The sequence below is a fragment of the Pleurodeles waltl genome, chromosome 5 (assembly GCF_031143425.1).
Source record: "Pleurodeles waltl isolate 20211129_DDA chromosome 5, aPleWal1.hap1.20221129, whole genome shotgun sequence".
NCBI lineage: Eukaryota > Metazoa > Chordata > Amphibia > Caudata > Salamandridae > Pleurodeles > Pleurodeles waltl.
Genome location: NC_090444.1, coordinates 484,192,479 through 484,210,777, shown reverse-complemented (window position 1 = coordinate 484,210,777; position 18,299 = coordinate 484,192,479).

The following is an 18,299-nucleotide window of genomic DNA, read 5'->3' as shown; positions in this document are numbered from 1 at the left end:
AAGAGGCTGATATATTTATAACTGGAGCTGTCTTTTGACTGTCATAAATAGAAGGGACAATCTGCTCGATAGAAGTCTTTGGAGAGGCACACAAAGTAGCATACTGTTCTTTAAGCCAAAGCTGGTGATCATTTTCTTTTTTCAGGTTTTCAAATTGCCTTGCAGTAGTTTCCATCAGCTGCTCTGTTACTTCTTCTACCTTACAGATAAACAGAATGTCTGGTTCTGGCAACAGTGAAATATGCATTGATGAAAAGAGCCCACGGGCAAGATTTCTAGTGTATGTTATAACATATTCATCATAGAAGTCCAATATCTGCCTTTTAATCTGCCAAAACTGCTCTTTTAGTGTGTGTATGTCCATATTGTTATCAAACCCACTCAGAATAGAAAAGGGTTTAGCAGAGCTTTTAGGGATTGAGACTGGTGTATTATCATCTAGTTTGGGAAGAGCACAAGCCTTATGAGTGGAACTAAGGAATCCCACAGTCTTTACTGATCCATTTGATACAGGGTCTAGCCTGCTGACTTGAAAGCTCTGAGGGACTGAAAGGTCTTTATAAGAGTCAGCACTGCACTTTGAATTCTGAGAAACTGGCCTAGATGGGCTGAAGCACTCAACAGAAAACAAGGGAATCCCTAGTGTGGCTTCTTGAACAGTGTCAGGGTTCTTTGTTTTGGCAGAGTGCTGGAAGTGAATTTGGGATGCGCTAGCATGAGGCAAGGAATTAACCAGTTTTTCTTGAGTGTGAGTGTCTTGTGCAGAGGTAGCAAAAGCACTTCCACGGTTACGAACATTCTTACAGGCTTCAGCTAATAGATATTGCAAAAACTCATTACGTCCTTGTAATTCTTCTACAGACAGGGACTGGGGGTCATAGCCACAAATAACATAATAGTCTATCATTGAAAGATTAGCAAGCCACTCAGTATAGTACTGAACTTGCAAGTTATGGTTTTCTTTAACAAGTCTATCCTTTAAACTAAGGTCTTTTTTAGAGGATTTCAGAGAATGTTTAGGCTTAGAAAGGGGTGTCTTAACATGATAGGAAAGCATTTTAGGTTTGTGTGTGCCTTTACTGCCAGGGGAGCTTGAAATGTTTGGGTCGTGCATTCTGTCACGGTTTCGGGCAGGGCTGATCAGGACTTTGGTTGGGACACCCCTTGAGGTCACCGAATATCCTACAGAGGTAGTGTACTGGGGCAGAAGAGCAGCTAAAGGCATACACGGAAAGGACAGCTATGGATAGGCACAGGAAACAGGAAAGTAAAAGCAGAGCAACCCTTGTGTGAACAAACAGGAAACGGATTACCAGTGGACAAACACGCTGGGGTTGTACACAGAGTAAGGCGCAGAACCTCCCACAGTGACAGGGAATCTCAATGCCTCTGTGCAGTTTGCTCTTACAGATAGTCACCCTGCCAGCCCCATAGAAAGGAGGCAGCAGAAGTGATTCTGTCTCTGGACCCTAGAGCACAAACAAGGATAGTACTTACATACACAGGACACGCTCTTGTGGGTCCAGCTGGAAACACAGTGGCGATTCCTGAGAAAACAGCAATAGCACACTGTCACTGTTAGGCACAAAATACAACGTATAACACTGGACAAGGATGGGGGCTGGAATTGCCTCCTGGAAACCAGGAGCCAACCCCAGTACACAGGAGGACACGTATACACTGGTGAAGACTGATAGAACACTTACCAGACACAAAGAACCAAGAAGAAACAGAAACAGAAGGGAACAAACAAAGAGGCAGAGGCAAGAACTAGGAACAGGCTCAGGCTGAAGCAAAGGCGGGACTAGGACTTGAAAACAGGGCGCAAACTTCTGGCTGGGACAGACAGAGACAGGACTGGGAAACTGAGAACAGGCTCTGGCTGGAACAGGCAAGGACAGGACTGGAATACAGGGAGTAGGAAATGAGCAGTAAACAGGACTGGGAAACAGAGAGAAGGTTCAGGCTGAAACAAGGCAGGAGCAGGGCAGAGAAACAGGGAGCAGGCTTTGGAAGAAACAAACAGGTACAAGGCTAAGAAGTAGGGAGCAGACTCTGGCTGGAACAATCAGGAGCAGGGCAGAGAAACAGGAAACAGGATCAGGCTGGAACAGAACAGGAACAGGAACAGGAACAAAACTGGAACACCATCCGACAAGGGGTCTGTAACACAAAGGAATTGAAGTCCGATGCACGACGGGGAGCTTGAGGAAATGGCTGCTTATAAGCAGTTCCAAGCCGGGCTGCACAGGAGTGGTCACAGGTGTGTGTGGTTTCGGACACTTGCAAGTCCTGGAGGAGAGGATCCAGTGAAAAGGAGCAACTGGACTTCTCCCATTGAAAACAATGGGAAACAGAATCTGGGTTTTCCTGACTACCAAGCTGTGCATTATGGGATTTGCAGTCCCAAGAAGCAAATGTAGTCCTACACTAGTGTACCATGGTGAAAAGTGAAACAAACAGGAGTCAGCAAGGGACTCTAGGTAGGTGTTCAAGGTGATTCCCAGGCATCTGACAGTCCCCTTACAGCGCGCCCTGGAAATGGGACGACCGAGTCGTAACAAGATGTTGTGATACACAGAATGGTATTCACGATGTTCTGAGATTTCCCTGATATAGTCTGACTTCTATATGTGTGAAACAAAAGCTTTTTATTTTTATGGAAAGTAGGGCATGAAATCAGTAAGTATGACTAGGACCGTTGTTGTCGAAACGCATCAGATGAATTAAAAACGTATATGTATATGTATGTATATATATTACCTGGTGGCAGTTGCCACTAGGTCGTTATAGTTAAGACCTAATTTCCATAGGCAGAGCGTTTTTTGTTTTGCATATAACTTTGGCGCCTCTTGACTAATCTTTATGAAATTTTTCAAAACTTATACTTCATCAGTTTAGCTGCTGTCTTGCAAGTTTTGTGGTGATCCGTCAAGAGTGGGATGATAAAAAGGGGGGGCCCAAAACGTGTTTCGCCCATTCATTTAGACACACCTACAGCCTAAACCACTGAATGGAATCACACCAGATACTGTTGGGCAGATCACGCTTTTTGTGGTTTGGTGCAAATCTGTTCAGTAGTTTTGGTGCAATTCAATGCCACAAAATATAGATATATAGGGACGTGGATCCTCTGCGGATTGGATCAGTAATCCAGGGGAAAAGCAAGGCCTTGTCTTACCCTTGCCATGCACTCCTAATTATCCCACAAATTAACACACTGATGACATCTTCGATAACAAAATTGATAATGTCACTGTAACATCTGCAGTAAAATTATTGATCACATAACTGTGCATGTTGGGGTGCGACGAGTTATAGTTACCTTAGGGTGTGAGTTATAGTTACTTGAAATAACTCTAACGATAGATAGATAGATAGATAGATAGATAGATAGATAGATAGATAGATAGATAGATAGATAGATATTGCTTCACCAGTTAAGGGGAAAGTAGTACTAAAGGTGTAGTTTGGTCATGATGTAATACTTGAAGCAAATTAAATGATTTACCCAGAAGAATGATTGACAGACTTGAGTAGAACACAATGTCCCTATAATACCCCTAGCTCCCCCCACCACCACTGCCACAAGAATAAAAATGTGTTTCAAACTTGAAGTAGCAAATACAGGAGCCTCTGGGAATACAACTTGAAAGTGGAAGTCTTTAGTACTGTAGTAGCATTGGGCATGAGGCCCTTCTCAGCAGTAATCCTTAATTTCCTTGAGTTCTTATCTGGATGTTTGAAAGGATTATCCTGAGTAGAAAGACACAATTGTTAATAGCAGAGGCTTCTTCCGTGCTAGTATTTTGGAGAAAAAAAAAATAGATGGATTAAGCGACTGGTGCAGCCATGTGTGGCAGTTACTCAGATGTTTAAGATCTGCAATAGCAGTGGCAGAGAAGAGACTGCAGGATCGACTCATCTCTGTATGCTATTCTCGCACTTTTCTTTCAAAACCTTTTGTAGTAAATTCAAAAATCTTATAAATTTAGATGCTGAAGAAAAAATGTAAGTAAAGCACAGACATTGCACCTTCGTGTTTAAGCAGTATGTGTAGGAGACTGGCCTGGCTTATAGTGGGTACCTGATGGTACTTACACCTTGTGCCAGGTCCAGTTATCCCTTATTAGTAGATTAGTAGTGTTCTAGCAGCTTAGACTGATAGAGGTAGCTATAGCAGAGCAGCTTATGCTGAACTAGGAGACATGCAAAGCTCCTACTATACCACTTATATCATATAGCACTATATCATAAGAATCAAAATACTCAGAGTTACTAAAAATAAAGGTACTTTATTTTAGTGACAATGTGTCAGAAATATCTCAGAGAATATACTCCCTTAGGAGGTAAGTAAAATACACAAAATATACACACAAACCAAAATCAGGTAAGTAAACAGTTAGGAAAGTAGTGCAAACACTATACAAAACAATAGGATGCAATAGGCCTAGGGGCAATACAACCCATATACTAAGAAAGTGGAATGAGAACCACTTAGGGACCGCAGGCCTAGTGTAGTGTGTAGAGGGTCGCTTGGAGTGTAAGAAAAAACTAAGGGTGTCCAAGATACCCCACCCAAAGACCCTGAAAAGTAGGAGTACAGTTACCCTACTTCCCCAGAAACACACTAAAGTCGTGATAGGAGATTCTGCAAAGACAACAACTGTCTGCAAAGCACTGAAGGTGGATTCCTGGACCTGAGGACCTGTAAAATAAGGGGACCAAGTCCAAGAGTCACGAAAGTGTCCAGAGGGTAGGAGCCCACTAAACCCGGGATGAAGGTGCAAAATGGCTGCCTCTGGGTGGAAGAAGCTGAAGATTCTGCAACAACGGAAGATGCCAGGAACTTCTCCTTTGCACAGAACATGTCCCACAGCGTGCTGGAGGATGCACAGTCGTTTCCACGCAGAAACACCGCAAACAAGCCTTGCTAGCTGCAAAGGTCACAGTTGAAGAAAATGGATGCTGCCTGGACCCAGAAAGGACCAGGAGGTCGCCCCTTGGAGGAGGAGACAGAGGGGGCGCTCAGCAATACAGAAAACCCAGCAGAAACAGGCAGCACCCAGAGAAGCACTTGAACTGGAAAATCTGAGCACGGCGGTCATCTCAACACTACAAAGGAGGGTCCCACGAAGCCGGTGGTCAACTCAGCAAGTTGAACAATGCAGGACGGAGTGTTGGGGATCTGGGCTATGCTGTGCATGAAGCATTCCTTGCAAAAGTGCACAGAAGCCCTAGCAGCTGCAGTTCACGCAGTACACAGGATTACTGTCTGGCATGGGGAGGCAAGGACTTACCTCGACCAAATTTGGACAGAAGGACCACTGGACTGTCGGGGTCACGTGGATCCAGCTCCTGTGTTCCAGGGTCCACGCTCGTCGAGATGAGAGGGGACCCAGAGGACCGGTGAAGCAGATGTTTGGTGCCACCGTCAGCAGGGGGGAATAGTCCGTCGACTCACAGGAGATTTCTTCTTGGCTTCCAGTGCAGGGTGAAGGCATACAGCCCTCAGAGCATGCACCACCAGGAAACAGTCGAGAAAGCGGGCAGGATTAGGCGCTACAATGTTGCTGGTAGTCGTCTTGCTACTTTGTTGCGGTTTTGCAGGTGTCCTGGAGCAGCCAGCGGTCAATCCTTGGCAGGAGTCAAAGAGAGAGATGCAGAGGAACTTTGGTGAGCTCTTGCATTCATTATCAGAAGAGAAACCTACAGGAGAGACCCTAAATAGCCCTCAGAGGAGGATTGGCCCCCTAACCAGGGAAGCACCTATCAGGAGGAGTCTCTGACATCACCTGCTGGTACTGGCCACTCAGAGGCCTCCATTGTGCCCTCACACCTCTGCATTCAAGATGTCAGAGGTCTGGGACACACTGGAGGAGCTCTGGGCACCACCCCTGGGGTGGTGATGGACAGGGGAGTGGTCACTCCCCTTTCCTTTGTCCAGTTTCGAACCAGAGCAGGGGCTGGGGGATCCCTGTATTGGTGTAGACTGGTTTATGCAAGGAGGGCACCATCTGTGCCCTTCAAAGCATTTCCAGAGGCCAGGAGAGGCTACTCCTCTCAGGCCCTTAACGCCTATTTCCAAAGGGAGAGGGTGTAACACCCTCCCTCAGAGGAAATCCTTTGTTCTGACTTCCTGGGACTGGGCTGCCCAGACCCCAGGAGGGCAGAATCCTGTCTGTGGGTTGGCAGCTGCGGTAGCTGCAGTGAAAACCCCAGAGAGCTAGTTTGGCAGTACCCGGGTCCATGCTGGAGCCCTGGGGATGCATGGGATTGGCACCCCAAAACCAGATGTGGCATGGGGGGACAATTCCATGATCTTAGACATGTTACATGGCCATATTGGGAGTTACCATTGTGAAGCTACATATAGGTATTGACCTATATTAAGTGCACGAGCGCAATGGTGTTCCCGCACTCACAAAGTCCGTGAAAATTGCCCTGAACAATGTGGGGGCACCTTGGCTAGTTCCAGGGTGCCCTCATACTTAGTAACTTTGCACCTAACCTTCACTAAGTGAGGGTTAGACATATAGGTGACTTATAAGTTACTTAAGTGCAGTGTAAAATGGCTGTGAAATAATGTGGACGTTATTTCACTCAGGCTGCAGTGGCAGTCCTATGTAAGAATTGTCTGAGCTCCCTATGGGTGGCAAAAGAAATGTTGCAGCCCATAGGGATCTCCTGGAACCCTAATACCTTGGGTACCTAGGTACCATATACTAGGGAATTATAAGGGTGTTCCAGTGTGCCAATCAGAATTGTTAAAAATGGTCACTAGCCTGCAGTGACAACTTTAAAAGCAGAGAGAGCATAAACACTGAGGTTCTGGTTGGCAGAGCCTCAGTGACACAGTTAGGCACCACACAGGGAACACATTTAGGCCACAAACTATGAGCACTGGGGTCCTGGCTAGCAGGATCAAAGTGAGACAGGCAAAAACAAACTGACACACAAGTAAAAATGGAGATAACATGCCAGGCAAGATGGTACTTTCCTACAGTATTTTTTACTGCCATTTAAGTTGAGTCCGCAAGGGGCAGTTTACAAAAAAACATACTATTCTATTTTTTGCTGGTATGATTCGTAGAACAAGCCTTAGTTTAGTAGAGTAGGAAACTGACCATGGCCCCAATGCAAACTAGTGGAATAGCCACAGACTGCTGGTTAGAGTAGCAACATACATCACTAATCTGGGCTCGGTGACCCTCTCTCACCTCTCGCCTTCAGTGCCACTGATCCTGTGGCAGCGGCGATAGCTAGACATAAAACTAAAAAATCTATTCTATCTATTGCGTCGTATGCTGTGTACTTACTGTTAATTTTTGTAGGACAAGTTTTATAGTCCCATGTTTCCATGTGATGTGTTAGTTTTTATGTTCACAGCATAATATATTTGCTATATGGAAACTCAGAAAGGACTGCATGCCATAATGGCTACTCTGTCTTTAAAAGAAATGCTGGAAAATCCATACATTAAGAAGGTTAATCATGTATGGAACAGCCTTCTCATCTTGCTTTGATGAGTTTTTAAACTACCCTCCTCACTGAGTTATTTTAAAGCGCTAAATTGATACGACTATCTTTATTCATTTCGCAGACAAAAGGTTAATAAGATAATGCATGAAAACTAAGCCGGGCTACTGCAAGCTACTGTCTGAAATTTCGTGCTCCAAGAATTCCATGCCTACGGCTTACCCGACTATCACTGTTTCCGATGAGAGCACTTCAACTGCACAACGCATTATTTTTCATGAAAATACCAAACCATTTTGTTGTCACTACATTCAATGTTTCCTTACCGTGTTACTTACAGTGGATAAAATGTAACTGAAGAGCTGTGTATGTACAAATAAACCAGCGAAGGACGGTTTCTTTGTTCTGCTTGGGGCATGTCACCTTGTTGCTGTGTGCACTTACCTACAGATGACAGGGTTTTAATTTCACACTAATTCCAGCTCCGTGCTCCTGGCATGTCATAAGGTGTTATATTACTTTGTGTAATGAGGTTCAGTGGAAGTAAACTTTGAACTCCAGAGATGAACAGATAGAATCTCTGCAAATAATAATAATGGCGCACGAGCCGTGCTTCACGTTATAGCTATCAGAAGCATCACGTTGCAATATTAGAGATTACCAACGAGCATACATTCAAAACATGATATAGAAAGAAATGTGGGTTAAGTACATTATCTAAAGCAGGAATTAAATAATGTATCCGCATAGATGTTTAATATAGCCCTACGTATCGACTTTCAGTTGGTTCAGAGCTATGCCTTATCAAAGCATCAGATAGAGATGCGCTGATTTCGAATCGGTATGGCACATGGGGCCAGATGTAGCAACCCGTTTGCGAGTCGCAAACGGCGAAAATCGCCGTTTGCGAGTCGCAAACGTGGGTTTGGCATGCAGAAATGCATATTACGAGTCGTTACCGACTCGCAATATGCATTTCCGACTCGCAAATAGGAAGGGGTGCGCCCTTCCTATTTGCGAGTCGCTGTGGGATGCAATACCATTTGCGACCGCGTACGCGGTCGCAATTGGCATCGCAGTTACCATCCACTTCAAGTGGATGGTAACCCACTCGCAAATTGGAAGGGGTCCCCATGGGACCCCTTCCAGTTTGTGACTGGACCCCAAAATATTTTTTCAGGGCAGGGAGTGGTCCAAGGGACCACTCCCTGCCCTTAAAAAATACCGAAACAAAAGGTTTCGTTTTTTTTGCAATGCAGCTCGTTTTCCTGTCAGGAAAACGGGCTACACTTCAAAAAAAAAAAACTGCTTTATTTAAAAGCAGGTCGCGAACATGGAGGTCTGCTGACGTCAGCAGGCCTCCATGTTAGCGAGTGCCCATACTCGCTATGGGCCGCAATTTGCGACCCACGTCATGAATATTCATGAGGTGGGTCATTGCGACCCCATAGCGAGTTGCAGTCGGTGTCTGAGACACCGTACTGCATTGGGAATTGCGACTTGCAATTTGCGAGTCGCTCCGACTCGCAAATTGCAAGTCGCAATTCCCAACTTTCGTACATCTGGCCCATGGTGTTTTGCACATTTTTTAAAATTAGTTTTATGTATAAAGGCCCTATTTCCTCCAAGAATCACCGCATTTCATTGTAGCTACTGTCAGTGCTTAATTTGTAAAAGAAAGAGTGCTGGTGACCAAAGCTCTTCTAAGAAGTCGGCGGCCGTTGCAATTAAACGTCGGCGGACGAATACCTAGGCTGATAGTTTTTAATCCACTACCAGGCATTCCTAGCCCCTTTTTAGGGTCAAGCCTGCTTTGCATGCGCTCGCGCATGTGTATAGCAGGGAGACTCTTTTATATTTATAAAAGGGCTCGGAGCCCAGTCAACTTCACGTCAGTGCTTTTTATTGGTTCGTAGGCTTCCCTAATTAAATCTGGTTGCTTTCATTAGTCGAAGGCACGCATACGTCATGCCTTTTCCGGTGGCAAGCCCTCCTCGAGCGCAGCGACCAAGTACAGAAAACATGCGAGGCTCGCTGTTATCTTCAGGTTTGTGGACTACTTTTTCCTCTATTTTCGCAGCGCGATCTCGCTAGCAGAAGTCCAGCGCTTCGCATCCCATCGATCTTGTTACACGATTAATTTCACTTCTTTATGTTCATAATTGCATTTTTTGCTGATAGATATTTGTTACGTTTAAACTGTAGCAGCGCGATCGCGCTGTTTTTTGCTTTTTTTTCTGTTTTGCAGTGGAGCCTCTCCTCTGCATGTACTGTGGCCTCCTGACGTCACATTGCAGACCCTTTGAGATCATAAGTGTTGCATTCAAAGAGTTCTGCTTCAGGTGCTCTGGGAAGCACGACCTTTTATGTGAATTTTAGAACTTGCTTTTTTTCCGGTCTTCGATTAAAATAAACATTTTCTCCTGGAGTCTCGTTGCCACAGGCTGCCTGCACAGCCCCGGTGTCTGTCCTGCTCTTGTCCTCGTAAATTGTCAATTGTTCATTCCTTAATAGGAATGATAAATAGAAAAGTAATTAAACAGTGATTATTTAGTCAAGTGAATGGAAGGGGTGAGTCTTACAGCCTCGCACTTTGGAGACGTGTATTTTGAACTTTGTGCAGAGTTGCGCCTGGGTCACCTCTTCTTGTGCTCCTGTAAATGCGGCTTAAGCAGAGTGGCGGGGATGCAAAGACCAGTCCACCTTATAATATTACCTGCTCCTACCAAAATGGGGCCGCAAAGCCATCGGCATTTCTTTGCATGTGCTGTTTAAGACGGACTTCCAAACCTAGCTTTATATATGGCTGGGTAGTGTCTGAGGTTGTGGTGTTGAGTTTTGATGGGGAGGGGCCTGTGTCCTGGGCGCCTGGTCTGGCAAACATAAGAGATGGCGCAAGAGAGCCGCGCTACAGCCACAATCACTGTCAGTGTCAGTGTGCAGCCGTCAACCCAAAGCTCTCCTTCATTGCAGCAGCACCATACTGACTAGACACCCAGCAAGTGCTATTATTCTGCCTGACTGAACCCTTAAAATCTGTGTGTATGCTGCCACTCTTCCAGATACTCTTATCCGTTTCCCCTCTGAGGCCAACCCATGCAGTTTTGGACTTCTGATCAGGGCTGACTTTAGCCCTGGTGGCGCACTGTGCGATACTCTTTTCTGGCTCCCTCACCCCACCTCCTCGGATTCACTCACAACCACCTGGCAAATGTGCCCCTCATCTCTCCATAGCCCCCCTTTCACTTACATTCATTTGTTTTAAAGTGCTAGTACTAACCCACTCAGCTATTCACATAAAATATATTTCTGTTCTTTTCAGCAGGCATATTAACCCTCTACGCTACTTTATGGTGAGTCAAAGCTGCCCCTAGACAAAACTCCTATCTCTCTCCCTTGCAGGAACATTAATCACAAGAGGTATCTTGATACTGTAATTGTCTGCAGAGCCGGACTCCTCTACATGGGTCTCCATTGCCCCTTCACAAGTTGGTTATTGCCTCTGCATAAATCCACATGGCTACAAATTTGCGGGGTCCAGAGCACTAAAAACAAAGGGATGTTGTGCTTCTGCATGAAAACGGCGGCACTTTTATAAGTAATAACATGTAATTTGTATTATGTATTGAAAGTGTCTTCTTTTTCAAACAGAGATGCACATTTATTTACCCATACTTAAATTCCAAATGGTCCTGGTTTTTTAAGTGTACTTCATTTATGGACTTCAAAATGCATGCTCTGGTCAGAGCTACTTGTTATAACAGAGAGCCTTTCACACTACAAATCAGGAGCATCCCATATGTACAGTAAAGTGGGTGAGCCAGCAAATTAACAAGGAGAGTTGAGCCTTAGTCGAGCCAATCACTACTAGTTCACTTAATATCTGTGACATATGGGAGACTCAGGGGCCTTTCATCACATTTTGCAGGGTGTCCCCATCATTAGGGTTGAGCACACAAGCTCTCTGGCCCCTGGTGTAATCTCTTTATGATGGGCTTTTAACCACACCCATGTCACACCCATCACCTTTGTTGGTTCGTGGGCTTGCCTTTTAAAATTTGCTTGATTTCATTAGTGAAAGGCATGCATGCGTGATGCCTTTTCTGGTACTTAGCCATCCTCTACAGGACCAACCAACTACTGAAAACATACAAGTCTCCATGTTTTCTGGACTACTTTTTCTTTTTATTTCATAGACAGCGTGATCTTGCTGGGCTGTAATCGGGTGCTTTTCAGGACTACCAGTCTAATTCTATTGTTTATCTTAGCATTCCTTTGCGAATTCAGGGTTTTACTCAGCGCAATTGCGATTGTTTTTTTTTCTCATGGTGTGGAGCTTTAAATCGGCTCTCTTATGTGAAATGGTATTACTTTTCATTTTCAGTTTATTTGGTGAGAAAAGTCCAGTTAGGAGTTTACAACACTAATAGCTCTAACATGAGCAAACGCGAGACCCATTGCATTGTAAATGCTTGTTCTCACTGTTGCAGGTTCCTGCTTCCTGTTTATTAGGTATTTTCCTTCCTGCTCTTTCCAATCTTTATGTTTCCCCTCTCTCGCACTCAATAAACATCTGATTTGGGGAATAAATAAGTTCCGGTCTCAAACAATAAGAGCTGGTGTTCCCCATTGGCAACCACGGCTTAAATTAAGCACTGATGAGAGTCAAATATGCACACATGCACAATCCCCAAGGAGCTTGGATGCATAATTCATATAAACATGTTCTCAAAATGCACTTGTGGGGGAAAAGAAAATGGAGGTGCATGAATGTTCAGAGCGAGAGCTCCGACAAAAATATTCAGGACGAGGGAAGGTGTGTCAGCTACCGTGACGTAATTTCCATCCATTGATCAGCAGTGAAGCTGGGCTAAAAGGATTTTATTATAGTCCTTCCCAGACTCTTAGTAGGTATCAGCAGTATATAACGAAGAGATTAGGACCTAACACCAAATATCTTTAACATAGTCATGTGGTGTCAAACTTAGGTGTAAATGATTTTTTCCTATTGTTTTTTAAATCTAATTGTCCTTAAGAACTTACACAAACCCAAACATATTTGAAAAACGTCATTGCGATGTGCAGGGAGAAAGGAGAGACCTTTGTTAAGGGCATTGTTCTCTTACTGTTTTAACCCCTTCGCTGCCAGGCCTTTTCCCCTCCTGTGCCAAGCCTTTTTTGAGCTATTTGGGGCAGTTCGCGCTTAGGCCCTCATAACTGTTTCTCCATATAAGCTACCCATGCCAAATTTGCGTCCTTTTTTTCCAAAATCCTAGGGATTCTAGAGGTACCCAGACTTTGTGGGTTCCCCTGAAGGAGACCAAGAAATTAGCCAAAATACAGTAAAACTTTAGTTTTTTTTTTTTTAAATGGGAAAAAAGAGCTGCAGAAGAAGGCTTGTGGTTTTTCCCCCTGAGAATGGCATCAACAAAGGGTTTACGGTGGTAAAATCACCATCTTCACAGCTTTCAGGAACAGGCAGACTTGAATTATAAAACCCAATTTTTCAACACAATTTTGACATTTTACTGGGACATATCCCATTTTTACTATTTTTTGTGCTTTCAGCCTCCTTCCAGTTAGTGACAGAAATGGGTGAGAAACCAATGCTGGATCCCAGGTAGCTAACCATTTCTGAAAAGTATACAAAATTCCGAATTCAGCAAGGGGTCATTTGTGTAGATCCTAGAAGTGTTTCCTACAGAAAATAACAGCTGAAATAAAAGAATATTGAAATTGAGGTGAAAAAAACAGCAATTTTTCTCCACGTTTTACTCTGTAACTTTTTCCTGCGATGTCAGATTTTTGAAAGCAATATACCGTTACGTCAGCTGGACTCTTCTGGTTGCGGGGATATATAGGGCTTGTAGGTTCATCAAGAACCCAAGTGCCCAGAGCCAATAAATGAGCTGCACCTTGCAATGGGTTTTCATTCTATACCGGGTATACAGCAATTTATTTGCTGAAATATAAAAAATGAAAAATAGGTATCAAGAAAACCTTAGTATTTCCAAAATGGCCACAAGATAAGGTGTTGAGAAGCAGTGGTTATTTGCACATCTTTGAATTCCGGGGTGCCCATACTAGCACGTGAATTACAGGGCATTTCTCAAATAGACATCTTTTTTACACACTGTCTTACATTTGAAGGACAAAAATGTAGAGAAAGACAAGGGGCAATAACATCTGCCGATAGAAATGGTACCTCACTTGCGTGGGTAGGCCTTGCGCCCGCAACAGGAACTGCCCCAAAACACAACATGGACACATCACATTTTCTCAAAAAAAAACAGAGCAAAGTGCCTCTCGGTGGATTTTGGCCTCTAGCTCAGCCGGCAGCTAGGGAAACCTAGCTAACCTTCGCAGTTCTGAAAACTAGACACCTAGGGTAATCCAAGATGGGGTGACTTGTGGGGTTCTGACCAGGTTTTGTTACCCAGAATCCTTTGCAAACCTCCAAATTTGGCAAAAAAAACACCTTTACCTCTCATTTCGGTGACAGAAAGTTCTGTAATCAGAGAGGAGACACAAATTTCCTTCCACCCAGTGTTCCCCCAATTCTCCCAATAAAAATGCTACCTCACTTGTGGGGGTAGGCCTAGCGCCCGCGACAGGAAAAGCCCCAAAACACAACGTGGACACATCACATTTTCACAAAGAAAACAGAGCTGTTATTTGCAAAGCATCTAGCTGTGGATTTTGGCCTCTATGTCAGCCGGCACCTAGAGAAACCTAGCAAACCTGCTCAGTTTTCAATACTAGATACCTAAAGGAATCCAAGATGGGGTGACTTGTGGGGCTCTGACCAGGTTCTGTTACCCAGAATCCTTTGCAAACCTCAACATTTGGCCGAAAAAATACCTTTTCCTCTCATTTCGGTGACAGAAAGTTCTGGAATCAGAGAGCAGCCACAAATTTCCTTCCACCCAGCGTTCCCCCAAGTCTCCCGATAAAAATGGTACTTCACTTTTGTGGGTGGTCCTACTGCCCGCAAAACAAAATGCCCCAAAACACTATCTGGACACATCAAAATTATCAAATACAAAACTACCTGTTTTTGCGGGGGGCACCTGCATTTTTGGTCCTGGGCTCAGCAGCCTTCTAGGGAAACCTACCAAACCCAGACATTTCTGAAAACTAGACACCCGAGGGAGTCCAGTGAGGTGTGACTTGCGTGGATCCCCCCAATGTTTTCTTACCCAGAATCCTCAGCAAACCTCAAATTTAGCTAAAAAAAATCACATTTTCCCCACATTTCTGTGTGGGATCACCACACTGGGACACATTTCATACCACCCAATGTTCCACTCAGTCTCCCGGTAAAAGTTATACCTCATTTGTGTAGGTGGGCCAAGTGCTTGTGACAGGGAAGAGCCAAAAACATGTTGATATTGAGGGGGAACCAAAGGGGGATCCAAAAGGGCAGTTTGCAAAAAAACATTTTTAGGCTGACAAGTGCAGCAGAATTTTTATCGGTATAGATGAGACAATGCTGGGAGGTAGGAATTTTGTGGATTCCTGCAGATTCCAAAAGGTTCCATCACAAAAACTTGGGAAAAATGTGTGATTTCCAGCAAAGTTGGAGGTTTGCAGGGGATTGTGGGTACAACAATGGTGTGGGTGCATGTGAAACACACCACCCTGGATTCATCCAGATGTTTAGTTTTCAGATGTGTCTAGGTCTTGTGGATTTTTCTACATGGCAGCGTCTCAAAGTCCATAAAGTGCAGCCCTCACCATTCCAAATGGGACGATTTTGAGAGTAAGCCAAGCTCTCATGGTCCAAATGTAAAACTAAAACCCAAAATAGTCAAATGTCTTCTTGCTTGCTGTGGGATAAGATGTTTTAGTGTGTGGGGGAGAGCTGAGAGACAGTTACCCCCTTCAGTTGAGGTGGGGGCGTAACCAGTCCCGAATTGGTTGATAGCCACCACCACAATACTTTTTTTTTTTTTTATTTTATTCCCTGGCATCTAGTAGACTTTCTCCCCCCCCGGGGTGTGGATCAGGGGTAATTGCCCCATTTGCCCACTGGTGGGCAGAACAACTTTGGCCGCATTTAATTGGGGTGGGGGTAGGGCCATACCCCCACCCTCTTATTTTTGAAAAAAAAACTTCCCTGGCCTCTGGTGGGCTTTCTCCCCCCCCCCCCTTGGGGGCAGATGGACCTTCCAAAAATAGGCCCATCTGCCCCCAAAGCAGATATGGCTAACAGTAATGTGCCCCCATGGGGAGCGACCCTTACCCAAGGGGCTGCCCCCCTAAAGAAAACACACGCATACACACACAGCAATCCGTGGTGCCTAAGTGGTTTCTGCCCCCATGGGGGCAGATTGGCCTAACAAAAATCGGCCGAACTGCCCCCAAGGGGGCAGAAATGGTCTAAATACAATTTGCCCGCCAGGGGAGGACCCTTGACTAAGGGGCCGCTCCCCACCTCTAAAAAACAAAAAACAAAAAAAAGATTTTTTTTTAACCCTGGCGCCTAGAGGTTTCTCCCACACCTGGGGGCAGATCGGCCTAATAACAGTAGGCCGATCTGCCCCCAGTGGGTGCAGAAAAGGTCTAAAATGAATTTGCCTCCCCTGCCCTGTCACTTCCCACCTCTAAAAAACAAAAAAAAGTTTTTAAAAAAATCAAAAATTTATCCCTGGCGCCTAGAGGCTTCTGCCCCTCCATGGGGGCAGATCGGCCTAATAACAATAGGCTAAAATAAATTTCCTCCCCCACCCACCCCCCGGGGAGCGACCCTTGCCTAGGGGGTCGCTCCCCTTGCGTAACATTGGTATGAAAAAAAAAAAAAAGATCCCTGGTGCCTAGTGCCTTCTGCCCCCCTTGGGGGCAGATTGACCTAACAAAAATCAGCCGATCTGCCCCCAAGGGGGGCAGAAATGGTCTAAATACAATTTGCCCCCCAGTGGAGTGACCCTTGCCTAAGGGGTCGCTCCGCATCTCTAAAAATAAAAAATAAAAAAAAATAAACCAAAAAAACAAAATAGCCCTGGTGCCCCCGCCCGGGGGCTGATCGGCCTGATAACAATAGGCCGATCTGCCCCCAGGGGGGGCAGGAATGGCCTAAAATAAATTTGCCCCACCCGGGGAGCGACACTTGCCTAACGGGTCGCTCCCCTTCCATGAGTTTGGCGTAAAAAAAACTAACTCCCTGGTGTCTAGTGGACTCTGCCCCCCTTGGGGGCAGATTGGCCTCATAAAAATAGGCCAGTCTGCCCCCAAGGGGGGGAGAAATGGCCTAAATATAATTTCCCCCCTAAGGAGCGACCCTTGCCTAAGGTGTCGCTCCCCAACTAAAAACAAAAACAAAAGAAACACCCAAAAAAAAAAAATATGATCCCTGGCGCCTAGTGGATTCTGCCCCCGGGGGGGGGGAAGAAATAGCCTAAAATAAATTTGGCCCCTCGGGGAGTGACCTTTGCCTAAGGGGTGCCCCCTTCCGTGAATTTGCAGTAAAAAAAAAACTCCCTGGTGTCTAGTGGTTTCTGCCCCCCTTGGGGGCAGACTGGCCTCATAAAAATAAAAATAGGCCAATCTGCACCCAAGGGGGGCAGAAATGGCGTAAATATAATTTGCCCCCTAGGAAGCAACCCTTGCCTAGGGGGTCACTTCCCAACTAAAAAACCCAAAAGAAACACAAAAAAAACAAACAAAAAAATGATCCCTGGCGCCTAGTGGATCCTGCCCCCGGGGGGGGGGGCACAAACGGCCTTGAAAAATATTGCCCCCCCGGGGAGCGACCCTTGCCCAAGGGGTCACTCCCCTCATGCCAGTTTTCCTTGAAAAATAAATCCCTGGTGTCTAGTGGTCATTTCAAAAGCCGGATTGCGTACAATCCGGCTTTTGAAATGCTCTGAGAGACTTCAAAGGGAATGAAATTCCTTTCCTTCCCTTTGTAGCCTCTCAGGACCCCATCACATGATCGGAAGAGAAATGTTTCCCCAGCGCGATGGGGAAGTGGCCTCTGACGTCATCAGACGTCACTGGGGGTGCTCAGGGGGGTCGGGGGGTAGAAGGGGAAGGGCTTCCCCTTCAATCTCTGCCTTGGGGGGTGGGAGGGAATCCCACGGAGCGAGCACTAGCGCTTCCTCTGGGCTCCAGGCCGAGGAAGTAATGGTTACGTCCTTGGCACAGGAGCACTGTGCCTCAGGACATAACCATTACGTCCGCGGCACAGAAGCGGTTAAAGTATAAGATGATAAATAAAGATGGTCATTGTTATCGTGGTTAGTGTATTGTTGCCTTAGCAATACTGAAGCACACTCCCTGTTGCAGAGGTAGCGCGCATAGCCCATCAATGGCTGAGCGCCTTTCGTTCGCGCTGGCAAATGTGCGGGAAGCAGTAATGGAGACCACACAGTCAACTAGTTTCACTCGCGCTCCGGCGGGCCGCACTTACCCGCCACCCATTCGAGTCACGCTATTTATTCCTTCTCGTGCGCTGACCCGGGGTCGGGCGCACCTTGGCTGAAACCGCAGGGGTGTTCCTGTCACACCCCTGACAGAGCGCACATATGCGTCTCTCCCATGACGCACAATTTATGCGCTACTGCGCACAACATTGCATTCCTCCCCAAAATAAATATAACAAAAACTTTATGACGTAAATAGGCTAAAGTCCCACAACAGATGACCATTTATAACACTAAAACAGTGGCACGAAGCATGAATTCGACGCTGCCATATTTGTGAAAAGTCAATCATACATTACATGGTGTCATAGTAGAGACAACTGTGTAGGGTTTGATCTCAGATTGTAGCTGGTCTTCTCACTCTGTCCCATGGATATGGTTTGTTGAATTGCTTCG